Raw genomic sequence first — 17,304 nt, forward strand, 5'->3', positions numbered from 1 at the left:
CTTGCCATTCTCCTTACCCTCAAGTAACTTGTCCCCATTCAATAAGTTTTGTCATTGAAAAGTCCATTTGTGAGGAGATGATCACCTTTCCTAGTTCCATCTTCTACAACCCAATAGTATTTGACCTCATCTACTCCATGCACCTCCTCACCCACTCCATTTACTTCATCATTAATGAATTATAGAAGATTGTCTAGACTAAATTTCATAAAGACCTTCACCTCAATATTAATTCTTGTCATCTCCATTGGCATCAACATCCCCTCATATCACCTCTCTCTCTCTCTCTCTCTCTCTCTCTCTCTCTCTCTCACACGCACACACACACACGCACACACACACACACTCCATCGGCATTGACATCCCCTCATATCACCTCTCTCTCTCTCTCTCTCTCTCTCTCTCTCTCTATCTCTCTCTCTCTCTCTCACACACACACACACACACACACAAACACACACTCTCTCCATCGCCATTGACATCCCCTCATATCACCTCTCTTTCTCTCTCTCTCTCACACACACACACACACACAAACACACACAAAGACACATTTCAATTAAATGTAATATCATATAGTTTCGTATCTATTAAGTAACAATCATAGCGAGTGTCATGAGCCGAATTTTTCCACCAAATTTTTTTTAAATAAATAATAATAATCATCATTATCATCATATCAAAACCCAGACATCATATATCATCAAGACTCGACCCGAGTGGGATACCGGGTAATCAGTCCATATAAAATACATACCTAACAGCGGAAGTCCACATTTACATACCATTCGGAATACGAATAACCAAAGTACTAAACATCCATAAACATCTCCAAAAATCCATAACATAACCCAGGGAATTACACAAACACATTTCCCAACACAAAATGCTTACCTTGTCTATTAGGGTACTAACTCCCCTCTATCTCGGAGCTCTATCTCTTAGCTTGTTACGATTCTCTCAAATATTTAAATATTTGGGTGAGACAACTCTCAATAAGACGTAATAAATTATTCAAAGTGTGTAGCAGTATGAGTTCACTTACATTATGAGTTCCTTCTCTTTCCCGATCGGCTAAATATCTACCGAGAAATTGAAGAGAGAGAGGAGAGAGACGGAGGAGAGCGTTGAGAGAGAGAGGGATGAGAGCACGCAGGATATTAAGGGGGCGTGAGTCTCTATTCTGCAAAAACCAAATTCAATCTCCTGAAGCTTCTAAGCTTCATGAGAGTTACCCTTTTATATATATTATATAATATCCTAAACATATATATATATATATATATATATATATATTATATTATTTAATTGATAATAATTATTTAATTATATTTTAATTAATTAATTTTTTTATTTATTTATTTTATTTTTTTAGGATTACTACATTCTCCCCTCGTTAAGAAATTTCGTCCTCGAAATTTTACTAATTAATCATCCTTTCACATTGCTTGAATTCATTACTTAACGACATCCAACACAATTTAGCATATATCATCACATAAACTTCTCAACCATTCATAGTCAAATTAAATCATTATTTCTTAAACATAAATTCATACCTACCCCCTTAACTTTATCTGCCTCATATAGGACCATCATATAAACACGTGCTGGTCCACCTCTGCCTAGTGGTATATGATGTTTCCCTCGGTCCTAGGTTTGTGCAGGTACTACAGGCAATGGTTCTCGACAATTCTTCGTAACATACCCTGGTTTACCGCACCTGAAATAGGTAGGAGTCTGAAACCAGCATTCTCTCCTATGCCTCTTGTTACATGTTTGGCATATATGGTAAGATTGACTATCCTAATAACCAGCATCCACTGCATCTTTTCCTTTCTTCCCTAACCCCTGACTGACCTCAGCCTGAAAACTAGATAGTACAAGCCTCTTCTTCTACTCTGAAGGCTCTGTGCTACTCTGGATAGCATCAAAGCCTTATCAACTAATTCTAAGAAAGTCTGAACCTGAAACCCCACCACTAGCTCATATACTCTACGCCTTAGACCATTCTCAAATTTCTTGGTCCTCCTTACCTCGTTTGGAATCAGAAATGGTGCGAAGCGTGATAGCTCCACAAATTTCACTGCATATTCCGCAATGGTCATCCCCCCTGGGCCAGATTAGTAAATTCCTCAATCTTTTCCTGTCTGACAGAAGAAGGAACAAACCTGTCAAAAAATAGCTCCTTGAATTTCTCCCAAGTAAGAGCTATCTTTTCCAATCTTCGTTCCTCTAGTAGCTTCACAGAAAGCCACCACCGTTTTGCTTCTTTGGTCATCTTAAAGGCAGCATAACGGACCTTTTGCTCGTCCGTACAGTCGAGTACCTCCAATATCTCTTCTATCTATTGAACCCAGTTCTCTGCAATCACCAGATCAGGTCCCCCCTCAAAAGTAAGAGGGTTCAACTTCATAAATTCCTTGATGCTACTGCCCTTATCTGTAGTTGGGCAATTCTGTTCTCTGGAATCCTTTCTCATTTCTGCCCTGACCTGCCGAGCTATACTTCTCAACATCACAAAGGTATCAATTTCCTCTTCACTAGAGGTCTCCGAATCATCCCTTCCTTCTGCCTCTACGTCCTCATCTCTAGGATCCATCTTGAAAATAGGACAAGAAAGAGATAAGAACCTCATATCATAATCCCAACAACACAATTATATAATTTAAATCCAACATATATCCATGTTCCTCATATAAGGACTAGTCTCACAGCTCAAAAACGAAATCATCTAAGGTTTACCGTGGCTTTTCTGAAGTCGTTGACTGCTTTAGAAAAATTACAGGAAATCATTGACGTATTTCCGCCTCTAAACTACAAAACAAAATCCTATACTTCCCTACACCAAACTTACTTCTCAACACCTAATCTAATCTATTCACCTAGCATCCTTATCCTAACTAATTCCTATACTCTGGTATAAATCATTCCTAGGTTTGCAGAATCTCAAAACCTAATGCGCTAAGATTTCCATATCTAGGCACTGTGAAATTAATCACACTTCCGGCTGCAAACCTGCTCTGATACCATCTATAATGCCTCGATCCCTACGTGGGCCCGGAGTGCTACTAATCCATTCATTTACTTGATAATCCACATTCTAATATCATTTATGCAGTGAAAAATATAATTATAATCTTCCAACAAATATAATACTAGAGTTTTCTAAATCTATTTACACACCATAATAAACCATGCTTCCACTTGTATTCACATATATACATATCTCCAAAACATAACTTACACTTCCAGTATTCACAAACACCAGTATGTTTCACAACCATCCATTTCTCAGAAGACTTAAAACATAAAATATTTACATCCCAAAATATTATCAAAATTATACCGTTTTTCTCAAAAGTGCTATAACAGCTCGAGCTCTCTAAGCTTGATCTCGTGGAGGTCCTGAAAAAGATAAGATCATATTTGGGTGAGACACATCTCAATAAGGGAAGAAACGATATATTAAAACAGTGTGTGGCCAACATGAGGTTTGTATATAACATATTATTCATCATTTGCAAATCATTAACATAATTTCTAAAATCATTTTCTGATCCTATTCAAACACATGCAAGACATTTTACCCACGAGATTACCTAAGGATAAGGGTGATTACCCGCACATACAAGTAGCATTCCTCTACTCTGATACATTAGGCAACCCAAGGGCCACGACTGAAACATACTAGGGCACTCACCTTACTCAGTAAGCCCACAAGTGATAAATTAATCTCGTACTCACACAGTTCATACAAAAGTTTACCAGCGAAGGCTCCCAAGAATAGGGAAATCTACCTGCCTATACAAGTAGTTTCCCTCTACCTTATCATGTTATGCAGCCTACTGTTACACCTGATACAACTAGGGCACTAGCCTGTCTCAGCAAGCCCTTGGGCGAAGAGTTTGCCTTATCCAAACGTAACATGTTCTACTAGCATAAATACTGATAATACCATAATACATTATTTTGTTTGTCATTATTCTGCATTTCTCAACTGTTCATGTTTTCATCTTTTACTTTTCATTTCATTTCACTTTACGTGGCTCTTTCCCATTTTACATTATTCACATTTCATATTTCATTTTCGTTTCATTCATTTCCATTTTCATTTCATTTCATACTCAGCATTTTTCAGCTATTTTACCCAGCATCTTTCAGCTGTTTTACCCAACATCTTTCAACTGTTTTACCCAGCATTTTTCAACTATTTTACCCAGTATCTTTCAACTGTTTTTGTCCCGCCCTGAACTAGAAAATGGGACCCAAGAGTGATTTAGTAACCTAACATGTCCCTGTATTATACAAATAACTAATGACACAGCATAATGAATGAGGGTCCGACCCTATGAGGTTCCCAAGGTCCCTATACACATCCATATACAAATCATATACACAGTGAAAAAAGAGTCTTTCTATACATAAACAGTACCATACCAGAGTCTATACAAAACGGAGTCCAGATTTCATACATACAAAACGTACATTCGAGTGCCAAACATATCCCAAAATGGCAACCCGCAAAACAAAAGTCCTAGCACTTACCCAAGTGCTACCCGCAGTACACCGGCAACTACACTCCCAACACCAGGACGCTAGTTCTGATTACTCAAAGGACCTGTAAAAATATGTACATATAGCAGGGGCGAGACACATCTCAGTAAGGCAAACACAAGTCATATTGGTGTGTGGCATTCGAGTGTTATCATGACAACAAAATGTACACAATTAAGCGTAATTCCGGTATTTTTACAATACTGTTCCAATACAGTGCATACATGCACACACACGCATACGCACACCCATGATCTACCCGGTGTCGTCACACCCCTCGGCTCGTAGCCAACCCGCGATATCCGATGTCGACCCGCGATATACAATGCCACCAGTACATGCGTAGCCCAAGGCTCCCATGGCATCGTACCGGCGCCAATTGGTGGATCCACACCCTTCGGTGATCAACCAGTAAGGCTCACGCCCTCGGATATAAAGCCGAAAACTCTTGCCAAACATGGCCTAACAATTTCATACGCCCACGGATATAGAGTCAGACACTCTTTCAGTACCTGGAACAACTTGAAACCCAGTTCCTATTGTATTTCAACAAAAACACAACCATGCATGCTCATATAACCAAACAAACTACGCTTATTTGGTAATCCGAAAATCATGTTTTCCAATCATATACAGCTTAAAACAAAGTCAAGGCACGGTCATCCCTATTACACAGTATAAATCACGATATACAAACGATTTTCAACCAAACCAGGGATGCAACCAAATTCCCCCTTTTCCTCAAAATTGTAACATGGAAAACCCATAATTTTTACCTTTAGATCCCCCCCCCCAAAATAAGTAACCAAAATGCACACAAGACCGTGAACCACAATTCTTCCGAGTCTAATTTCAAAAATAACCAACATAAACTATATTCCCTTACCTTTCCCCCAAAAGACCAATCCCGAACTCTACGGCTCCTAAACAGCGAACCGAATTCTCAAAACCTACAAAACACAGTACAAAATATACTCACAACTCTGTTCTCTACCAAACTACCGGATTAGAAAAAAAAATTGAGTTTTACCTTGATTTTATGCCAAAACTTGAAAATGCCCGGAACAAGTTTCCGATCCGCAGGTTTTGTAGAGAATCCTTCCCTAATCCTCGTGGTAACGTCGGATTATCGAATCAGACGATAAACGGCGAAAAAATCTAGAGAGAGAGAGAGAGTTCCCTTCAAGTTTTAGAGAGAGAGAGAGAAAAGTTGCTAACTTAGCAACTAAGCAACCCAAAATATCTTTTATAGCACCTTTGACTCAACCGTCCTCGTCGACAAAATGGGGACCTCGTCGACGAGGCACTGAAGTCACCTCGTCGATGAGACGGTGACCTCGTCAACGAGCTTGAGATTCCGAATTTCCTAAAACTCCTCGGCTTCTCCTCGTCAACTAGCCTCTTAACTTCGGCGACGAGCAGCACAAGGCCTTCGTTGACGAAATCTGGCTTCGTCGACGAAATCTGGCTTCGTCAACGAAGCTTACTCAAATTTCAATTTTACCCTTCTCTTAATTATTTAAATTCATATATTACGGTTTGAATTCTTACAACCTCCCCTCCTTACAAAAATTTTGTCCTCGAAATTTGCAATCTCCCATTCACGAACTTATACATACATGCACTCAACTCTAGAACATAAAAATCGGCAACTACCATAACGCAGCCTCGTCACAATATACGCATATATACCCTCACTTATGGAGGAGGAATACCGTGGTTACATGCACATATCGTCATAGGAGTTCACAAAACACACACTCCCAAAGACTAACCACCTATTCCATGCAAAGTAGGGTAATACACATACGCTAGAACAACTGTGGATACTTCCAGCGTATCTCCGTTTCCAGTTCCCAAAAAGCTTCATCGACCTTGTCGTTCCGCCACAATACCTTTACTAGCGGTATTTCTTTGGTGTGAAGCTTTTGAACTTTACGGTCCAAAACCTGAACAGGTAACTCTTAATACGCTAAAGTATCCCCAATTTCCAAGTCCTCGTAGCTAATGACATGCAAAGGATCCAGCACGTACCTCCTCAACAAGGATACGTGAAACACATCGTGAACCCTCAAGAGTGCTAGGGGTAGTGCAATTCTGTAGGCTACCGGATCCACTCGCTCGAGAATCTCAAATGATCCGATATATCTCGGGTTCAGCTTTCTCTTCTTCCCAAATCTCATCACTCCTTTCATTGGAGCGATTCGCAAAAAAACCTTACCCCCCACCTCGAACTCCAACTCATGACGGTGAACATCAGCGTAACTCTTCTGTCGACTCTAAGCCAATTTTATCCTATCTCTGATCAAACCCACCTTCTCATATGCCTGTTGCACAAGTTTAGGTCCTAACACTTGACGTTCACCAACCTCGTCCCAATACAAAGGAGATCGACACCTCCGACCATACAAAGCCTCGAACGGTGCTATCCTGATACTAGCCTGGAAACTAGAAAACTCTACAAGTGGCATAAACTATAACCAGCTACCACCAAAGTCTAACACTCAAGCCCGTAACATATCCTCCAAGATCTATATTGTTCTCTTTGACTGTCCATCTGTCTGGGGGTGGAACGCTATACTAAAAATAAGCTTCGTCCCCAAGGCTTCCTACAAGCTCTTCCAAAAACAAAAGGTAAACCTCGGGTCTCAGTCTGACACAATGGACACCAGTACCCCATGCATTCAAACTATCTCCTACACGTACATGTCTGCTAGCCAACTCAAAGGGTAGCTAACCTTCATCAGTATGAAATGAGCAGATTTTGTCAATCTATCCATGATTACCCAAATGGCATTCTGCCTATGAAGAGCTGGTGGTAATCCGGTAATGAAGTCCTTGGAAATGTGCTCCCATTTCCACATTGGAATAGGCAAAGGTTGCATTGGCCCTACCGACCTCTAATTTTAAGCTTTCACCTGCTGACACGTCAGACACTACTCCACGAACTGAGCAATCTGTCTCTTCATACTAGACCACCAGAAGGTCTTGCGCAAGTCACGATACATCTTCATGCTACCAGGATGTACCGTATACAAAGAACGATGCGCTTCCTCCAGAATTGTCCTTGTGATCTCGTCGTTGTTTGGAATACATAATTTGGTCCAAAACCTCAACACACCTCCGTCAGAGATGTTAAGATCCGCAACTAATCCCTACTGCACTTTCTCCATGGTCTCAGCTAACTCTACATCACTAGCTTGCACGACTTTAATACGATCAAACAAAGTCAACTGGATCACCAAGCTAGCAATGAAAGCCTGATGATCACCAAACACAAACTCAGTACCAAGGCTCTCCAGATCCCGTATGATATGATGTCGAGCTACAACTGCAGATACTTCCGCATGATTTGACTTCTAACTCAACGCATCAGCCACCACATTAGCTTTCCCCGGGAAATAACTGATGACGTAATCATAGTCCTTGATTAACTCAAGCCACCGTCTCTGCCTCATATTCAGTTCCTTCTGCGTGAAAAAGTACCTGAGGCTCTTATGGTTAGTGAAAATCTCGCACTGCACACCATACAAGTAGTGTTGCCAGATCTTCAGTGCATATACAACAACAGTTAATTCTAGATCGTGTGTGGGGTCATTCTTCTCATAATCTTTCAGTTGCCGAGAATCATAAGCAATTACCTTACCCTGCTGCATAAGCACACAGCCCAAACCTTTCAGAGACGCGTCGCTATAAATCATAAAACCACCATCCCCCGAAAGAATGATCAAAACTGAAGCAGTAACCAGCTAGTGCTTCAAATCAAGAAAGCACTGCTCGCAATCACTGGTCCATTCAAACTTCACCCCCTTTCTGGTCAAACGTGTTAGAGGCCCAGACAATTTAGAGAAACCCTCTACGAACCGACGACAGTAACCCGCCAGTCCTAGAAAACTCTGAACCTCCTGCACACTCTTCGGTCTTACCCAGTCGACCACAGCTTCAATCTTGCTAGGATCAACTAAGATACCGCCTTCAGACACTACATGGCCTAAAAACGCAACCTGATTCAACCAGAACTCACACTTCTTCAGCTTGGCATACAACTTCCTTTCTCACAAAAATTGTAGTACCAACCTCAAATGGTTCTCATACTCATCCGAACTCTTCAAATACACCAGAATGTCGTTAATGAATACCACTAAGAACTAGTCTAGGTTCTCATGGAAAAACCTATTCATCATATCCATGAACACCATCGGAGCATTGGTCAACCCAAATGGCATATCTAAGAACTCATAGTGGTCATATTTGGTTCGAAAGGCAGTCTTTGCAACATCTTCAGATCGAACCCTCACTTGATGATACTCTGACCGTCGGTCGATCTTCGGAAAGACCCGCGTTGCCTGAAGCTGGTCAAAGAGATCATCAATACGAGGCAATGGGTAACGGTTCTTTACAGTCACCTTATTGATCTCACGATAATTAATGCACATACGCATCGACCCATCCTTCTTCTTCACAAACAATACTGGAGCTCCCCAGGGCGAAACACTCGGTCGGATGAAGTCCTTGTCCAGTAATTCCTGCAACTGCTCCTTCAATTCCTGAAGTTCCACTGGAGCCATCCGGTATGGAGCTTTAGAGATCAGTGCCTTGCTAGGCAGCAACTATATCGCAAACTCCACCTCACGATCTGGAGGCAACCTGGGTAAATTTTCTAGAAACACATCCGAGAATTCGCTGACTACCCAAATATCCTCGAGTCTCAACTCATCCCACGGCGGTTCCTTCACACAAGCTAGGTGCCCCTGACACCCATCCAAGAGTAACCTCCTCGCCTGCAATGCCGATAGAACCTGTGGCGTCGAACGCACACACGATCCCACGAATTCATACTTATGCTTCCCATGAGGTTTGAAAACTACTACCTTCCTATGACAGTCGATTATAGCGTAACTGGAGAACAACCAATCTATCCCCAAAATGACATCGAACACGACATATCGTATACCATAAAATTTGCCAGTAACAACCTTCCCTGAATTAACACTAGGCAGTTTGCTAACATCCTCCTACAGAATGATATACTCCTAGATGGTGTAACAACAGATAATACCTCGTTTATGACTTGGGTCTCAACCCCACACAGTTTAACAAAACTCACAGATACAAAAGAATGGGGTCACACTCGAATCAAACAAAACAAAAGCTTTATTTGAAAGCAATAACAAGGTACCTGTCGCTATGTTCCCTACATGTTTAGCATCCACTAGAGTAAGAGAGTATACTCTGGACGGAGCTGTATTCGCCTGAATAGTTCCCCTAGATATCATATTGCTACCCCGGTTCCCACTAAATGTAGGCATGTCTCGCTTCAGTACACGACAATCGCAAGCCATGTGGCTTGACTAGCCACAGTTGTAGCAGTTACCCCCAAATGACCGGCACTCGCCCCCGTGCCATCTGAGGCACTTGGTACAACGATCCTGCATTTTACTCGCCTGAATACCCTGGCGCTCGGTATTCTGATGGTAACCCAAGCCCTTGTTCCTTTTCTTTCACGATCCCTTATGAGATCCTGACTGAGAATCAGAAGGTGCTGGCCTCTTATTCGATTCTTGATCCACCCCATCCTCTCGGATGCCGGTCTCGATCACCGTGGCCTTATCCACAAAAATCGAGAACTCACGAATCTGAAGCATGCTCACTAGCTTGCGGATATTCTTCTTCAAGCCCTTCTCGAACCTCCGAGTCTTCTTATACTCGCTCAAGATCAAACACAGTGAGAAACGAGACAGCTCTATATACCGAGCCGCACACCCCTGCACCATCATATCTCCCTGCGACAGAGTAGAAAACTCATCCACCTTCGCATCACGAGTGGAGGCCGGGAAGTATCTCTCAAAGAATACCTCCTTGAAACGGATCCAAGACATATCTGAAACACTGGCTCTCTCCTTCTCTAGCAGATTCATGGCAGTCCACCAACGCCCCGCCTCCCCAGACAGTTGGAAGGTAGTGTATAGGACCCTCTGCTTCTCTGTGCAGTGGAGGACTTCCAAAATCCTCTCGGTCTTCTCGATCTAGTCTTCAGCCATCATTGGGTTGGGTCCTCCTGAAAACGTCGGAGGGTGCATACATGTGAACCTCTCGATGGTACACCTCGTAGCAGTAGGAGAGCACTTGCGTCTCCTAACACTCCGCCCGATCTCCTACATGACCTGCCTTGTCAAACCCCGAGGCACTGAAGGAGACTCATCACTCACAATTTCTTCGGAGCCACTCTCCAAGTTATTTTCCTTGGGCTCCATTCTAAAAATATAATAGGAACCTATCAACATTCCTATGCAAATATGGTTAACATAAATTAACTACAACTAATCATGTTAACTACCACCTCTCAGGTCTAGGTCCGTCCTATCACACTGACACAGAAGTCATCAATGGTTTGTCATGATTTTACTAAAATCGTTATCCCAGGAAAAACACGGAACATCGCCAACGATTCCTTGTCTAGTAACAAAACAACCCTCGACCTACTCTACCCATTCATTTTCCACCTCCTATGCTCTGGTATGTACACAAAACTACGCCTAACCAAGTCTACAAAACCTAACAACCTGGTTAGCTCTAATACCAAGATGTCACGCCCCGAACCCGGAAATGGGACCTAGGGGTGATTTAGTAACCTAACCTATCCTTGTATCATACAAATAACCAATGACACAGCATAATGAATGAGGGTCTGACCCCGTGAGGTTCCTAGGCACCCTATACACATCCATATACAAATCATATACACAGCAGAAAAAGGATCTTTCTATACATAAACAGTACCATACCAGAGTTTATACAAAACAGAGTTCAGGCTCCATACATACAAAACGTACATCCGGGTGCCAAACATATCCCAAAACGACAACCCACAAAACAAAAGTCCTAGCACTTACCTAAGTACTACCCGCAGTACACCGGCTACTACGCTCCCAACACCAAGACGTTAGTTCCGGTTACTCGAAGGACTTGTAAAAATATGTACGTATATCAAGGGTGAGACACATCCCACCCTTCGGTGATCAGCCGGTAAGGCTCACGCCCTTGGATATAGAGCCAACACACTCTTGCCAACTATGGCCTAGCGATTTCATACGCCCATGGATATAGAGTCGAACACTCTTTTAGTACCTAAAACAATTCGGAACCCAGTTCTTATTGTATTTCAACAAAAACACAACCATGCATGCTCATATAACCAAACAAACCACACCCATTTAGTAATCCGAAAGTCATGTTTTCCAATCATATACAGTTTAAAACAAAGTCAAGGCACGATCATCCTTATTACACAGTATAAATCACGATATACAAACGGTTTTCAACAAAACCAGGGATGCAACCCAATACCCCCTTTTCCTCAAAACTGTAACATGAAAAACCCATAATTTTTACCCGTCAGATCCCCCCCAAATGAGTAACCAAAAAGCACACAAGACCGTGAACCACAGTTCTACCAAGTCTGATTTCAAAAATAACCAACATAAACTATATTCCCTTACCTTTCCCCCAAAAGACCAATCCCGAACTCTACGGCTCCTAAACAACGAACCGAGTTCTCAAAACCTACAAAACACAGTACATAATATTCTCACGACTCCGTTCTTTACCAAACTATCGGATCAAAAAAGAAAATCGAGCCTTACCTCGATTTTACGTCAAAACCCGAAAATGCCCGGAACGAGTTTCCAATCCTTAGGTTTTGTAGAGGATCCTTCCTTGATCCTCGTGGTAATGTCAGATTATCGAATCAGATGATGAATGACGAAGAAATCTAGAGAGAGAGAGTGCCCTTCGAGTTCTAGAGAGAGAGAGAAAAAAAGTTACTAACTTAGCAACTAAGCAACCCAAAATATCTTTTATAGCACCTTTGACTCGGCCGTCCTCGTCGACGAAATAGCGACCTCGTTGGCAAGGCACTAAAGTCACCTCGTCAATGAGACGATGACCTCATTGACGAGCCTGAGATTTCGGATTTCCCAAAACCCCTCGGCTTCTCCTCGTCGACAAGCCTCTGAACTTCAGCGACGAGCAGCACAAGGCCTTCGTCAACGAAATCTAGCTTCGTCGATGAAGCCTACTCAAATTCCAATTTTACCCTTCTCTTAATTATTTAAATTCATATATTACGATTCGGGTTCTTACAGTTTTACCCAGCATCTTTTAGTTGTTTTACCCAACATTTTTTAGTTGTTTTACATGGTTGCATTAACACTCACATGCAGCATATTTCGTATAACATTTTCATACTTAGTTCATTTCATGTATATCTTGCATTTCATACATATAACATATTTTCACACAGCATTCCTATTTACTCATGCCACACTATTTAGTAGTAAAATTCATATATATATTTCCTATAAAATAAGCCAACCCACATTTAACATTCACATACTGGAAAAATACCTTTAATTTCTTACGTGATTATTCTGAAAAATATTTCACTTTCATCAATTCAATTTCACATATAAGTATCTAATAAAACAGCCCTAGGCTCAGAAAGCATAATTTATAGGGTTGACATTTTAAACTCATACCGAAACATATACACGTATATATAACACAATTCATTTTTCATTAAATTTATAAAAATTCTGGTTTAATATATATTTTTCCCTCTTATCTGATTTCTTGAACTATGCCAACAAGGACCTCGAAAAGATGCCTGCAGCGTTCGCCCGGACCCTGAAATTAAAAATCATAGTTCCATTAAATCAACCCTAAATAAAATACTATTTTAATATTTCTTAAGCTCTTAAATTTCAAATAAATAATTATACCCTCAAATATAACCAATTTACTTATTTTCCCAAATCTCACTCTCGCTTTTGAGTGGGACCTAGGAAAATCAAATTGAAAATTTATTGACGCCAAAATGACAACAATCGCGACTAGGATCACGTGGTGGTGCCCGATCGTCGATTTAGCCACAAATTTAAAGAGAAATTGATAAATTAGGAAAAAATTGCATTACCATAGGAATGGTGCCTACGCCGCTCTCATGATAAATCTGCTCTAGTAGAAATGTCGGTGACAGAATTAAGAATCCAATGGTACCTTCCGTTTTTCGATCGACTGAATATCCACCGAGAAATTGAAGAGAGAGAGGAGAGAGACGGAGGAGAGAGTTAAGAGAGAGAGGGATGAGAGCACGTAGGATATTAGGGGGGGCTTGAGTCTCTATTCTACAGAAACCAAATTCAATCTAAGCTTCAGAAGAGTTACCCTTTTATATATATTATATAATATCCTAAACATATATATATATATATATATATAATTATATTATTATTTGATTGATAATAATTATTTAATTATAATTTAATTCAATTTTAATTAATTAATTATTAATTTAATTAATTAATTTATTTATTTATTTATTTTAGGACCACTACACTATCTCACTGAAATTCTGTTCTATACAAATTTCTATCTCCCTCGAGATTCATTCCTATATTCTGATATTGTTTTCTACTGCACTTTAGAGTGTACAAAACCTAACAACTTAGGCTCTAATACCAACTGTAACGACCTGAAAATCAATACCATTTTAAAAAAAATAAAATTACTCTGATACCCTTGTATTATTTACTATAACATCTCAGGCCCCAAGTGGGCACTGAGGAACCCCTGATCATGTACACACATATGTAGCATAACACATAAACTGTACATCCACATTTACAATACCATAATTCAGTAATTCTTCCCAAACCTTACATACATATATACATATCACCCCAGTATCATCTACTCAAAAATAAAATCTCCTGTATACACTTATCCTACAAATAGGGTAGTGTAATAACCCTCTCTATCTACGAGCCTAATCCGCTCCCCTAACTGGATCACTTGAAAAATATTAAATCATGGGGGTGAGACAACGCTTAGTAAGATGAATTATGCTATTACTAGTGTGTGGCAATAGAGCTACATAAATACTATATTGATAAGTAACTGAAACAGTAGAAGCTGATAAGACAATATACAGTACATTTCATATCTATTATGGTTTAAAATACATCTGTATTATCTGAGTTTCTACTTATTCATACTTCTAATATTGTAATATGTCTGCTGATATTCTGTAAATCTGTATACATATACATAACTGTGAAAATACCTTGGAAAAATATACGTCATGATTTAACCCCTCATGATAGGGTTGTGCAACCTGTAGACGGGACTTAACTCTAGTTGACCTACCAAGTAAGTCAATTGTAACTCTACCAATCCTCAGCCCGGCCAATCTGCAACCTCTCCTAGGCACAGTACTAGTATATACCTCGTCAAACCAACCACCTCAACCCAGACTTCTAAGGAGCCTGCAATCCCTCCAAACATGGTTGACGGAAACCTTCTACACACTATCTAAGATGTATGGTTGCACTCTAATCTGCAATTGCAACGGTATCGTACTCTACTGACTGAACATAAATTGATTCACCAGGGTTTGATACTATATATATTATTTTCTATATATATCTTATGGTTTCATCATGATTCCAAAATAACCATAACACTAAAAACTATTCTAAAAATACTGTAATATCTGAACTGTAATAGCTGTAATAATTGATCTGTAGCATCTGAACTGTATAAACTGTATATCATAGTGTTATGACTTTGACATTTTGGAAAACATGGTAATCTGTACATGCTATAAAATATTTGTCTGTATAATATCTATCTGTAAAGTATATCTATTTGTATAATATATGTTTGTATACACACTGTAATTCATAATTCTGTATAATCTGATAAAACATACTTCTGCATATATACTGTAAATCATAGTAATCTGAAAACTATATAATTTCATATACTAATCTAATACTGTCTCATGCCACACAACTACATAAATAAATATCTCATATACTAATAACTGTATTTCCTGATTTACAAATAATTTCTGAACTGAATAATAATCTAGAAAAATATATAATTTATTAATAAATATTCTAAAATTCCTAGCATAGCATATTTCCCTTACCTATTTGACTGAGAGGCTTGCCTCCAATTCAACTCTCACGCCATCGGCGTACCAACTTCAAAATCCTATAATTACACACACACACACACACACACACACACACACATATAAATTCCCCAGAAAATTACCATACCTATATTTCCTAAACCTGCCTATTCACAATTTCTTAAACTTTAATATGCCTGGGTTCCTAAAAAAAATATTTGCTGGGGTCCTCAACCCATGCCTACAGGGTCCCAAAAATAACCTAATCCTAAAAATATGACACCCTAATTTTACTTCATAAAATACCAATATATTCTCATACAACACCAAATCTAAGCTTAAATAAACCTGGTAAAGCTAAAAATACCCAAATAATCTTCTTACCCTACTTTTGGGATGGTGTCCACGTTACCCTAATAAAAAAGTCATTCCAGTAGACTTGTAGAGAATCTCCCCATGATCAGTGTGGCCGCTTCTGATCATCGAAACGGGGAAAATGGGGTGAAAATCATAGAGAGAAGGGGGAGGGAACCGAACTAGAGAGAGAAAGAAAGCTGGAAAATGAATTTCTCTCGCTGAAAATGAATTTTTGGCTATATATATAGGTGGCTGACCACATGGCCTCGTCGACGAGCCATGACACCTCGTCGACGAGTCCAAGAAGGAGGTTCGTCGACAAACACATAATCCTCATCGACGAATCTCAGGCCTTGAAATCAACCCTCTCGATAAGTTCTCGTCGATGAGACATGTGTCCCTGTCAACGTGCCCAAGAAGACTGCTCGTCGACAAACGCTCTATGCTCGTCGACGAGACCTTGTTGAGTCCTCCTATGAAATTTTATTTCCTCTCCTTCCTTTTATTATTTAATTACAATAATTCCTCGAGTCTCTACAAGCTTTAGAAGCCAACCATACTTGGACTTTGACTCCTCTTCCACCCAATAAGAAACCCATTGGTTGCCAATGGGCATTCAAAATCAAACACAACCCAGATGGTTCTGTGGAACATTACAAAGCTTGTCTTGTTGCCAAAGGTTATAATCAAAAAGAAGGTATCGACTACTTTGCAACCTTTACTCCTGTTGTCAAAATGGTTACTGTTCGGATGACTCTCACCCTTACTGCTGCACAAAATTGGAATCTTCATCAACTCGATGTCAATAATGTCTTCCTGTATGGTGACCTTGATGAAGAAGTCTACATGCATCTTCCTCCTAGTTTCGGACAAAAGGGGGAGACCAGAATTTGCAAACTCAATAAGTCGCTATACGATCTCAAACAAGCACCAAGGTAATGGTATGCAAAGCTTTCTTTAACCCTCATTAGTGTCAGATATAAACAATCTAAAGTAGATTATTCTATGTTCGTCCAATTCCACAAAAAAAATTTTACCATTATCTTGGTATATGCAAATGACATCATCTTGGTAGGAAATAACTTGGAAGAGATTGATGCACTCAAGAAATACTTGGGAGAATGTTTCAAACTCAAAGACCTTGGTACTTTAAAATACTTTTTGAGGATAGAAGTGGCTCGCTCAAAAACTGGCATCTCTTCACAAAGGAAGTACGCCTTGGAGATAATTGAGGAAACTGGATTTCTTGGTGCTAAACCAAGAAACCTGCCCATGGAACCAAATTTGGCTTTTAGTGAAATTGATGGAGAACTACTCTTAGATCCATCTTCATATTGACAATTAGTTGGGAAACTCATATATTTAACTATCCTAAGGCTAGACTTAGCATACGCAGTACATATACTGAGTCA

Source organism: Malania oleifera, chromosome 4, assembly GCF_029873635.1.
Source record: "Malania oleifera isolate guangnan ecotype guangnan chromosome 4, ASM2987363v1, whole genome shotgun sequence".
NCBI classification, from domain to species: Eukaryota; Viridiplantae; Streptophyta; class Magnoliopsida; order Santalales; family Ximeniaceae; genus Malania; species Malania oleifera.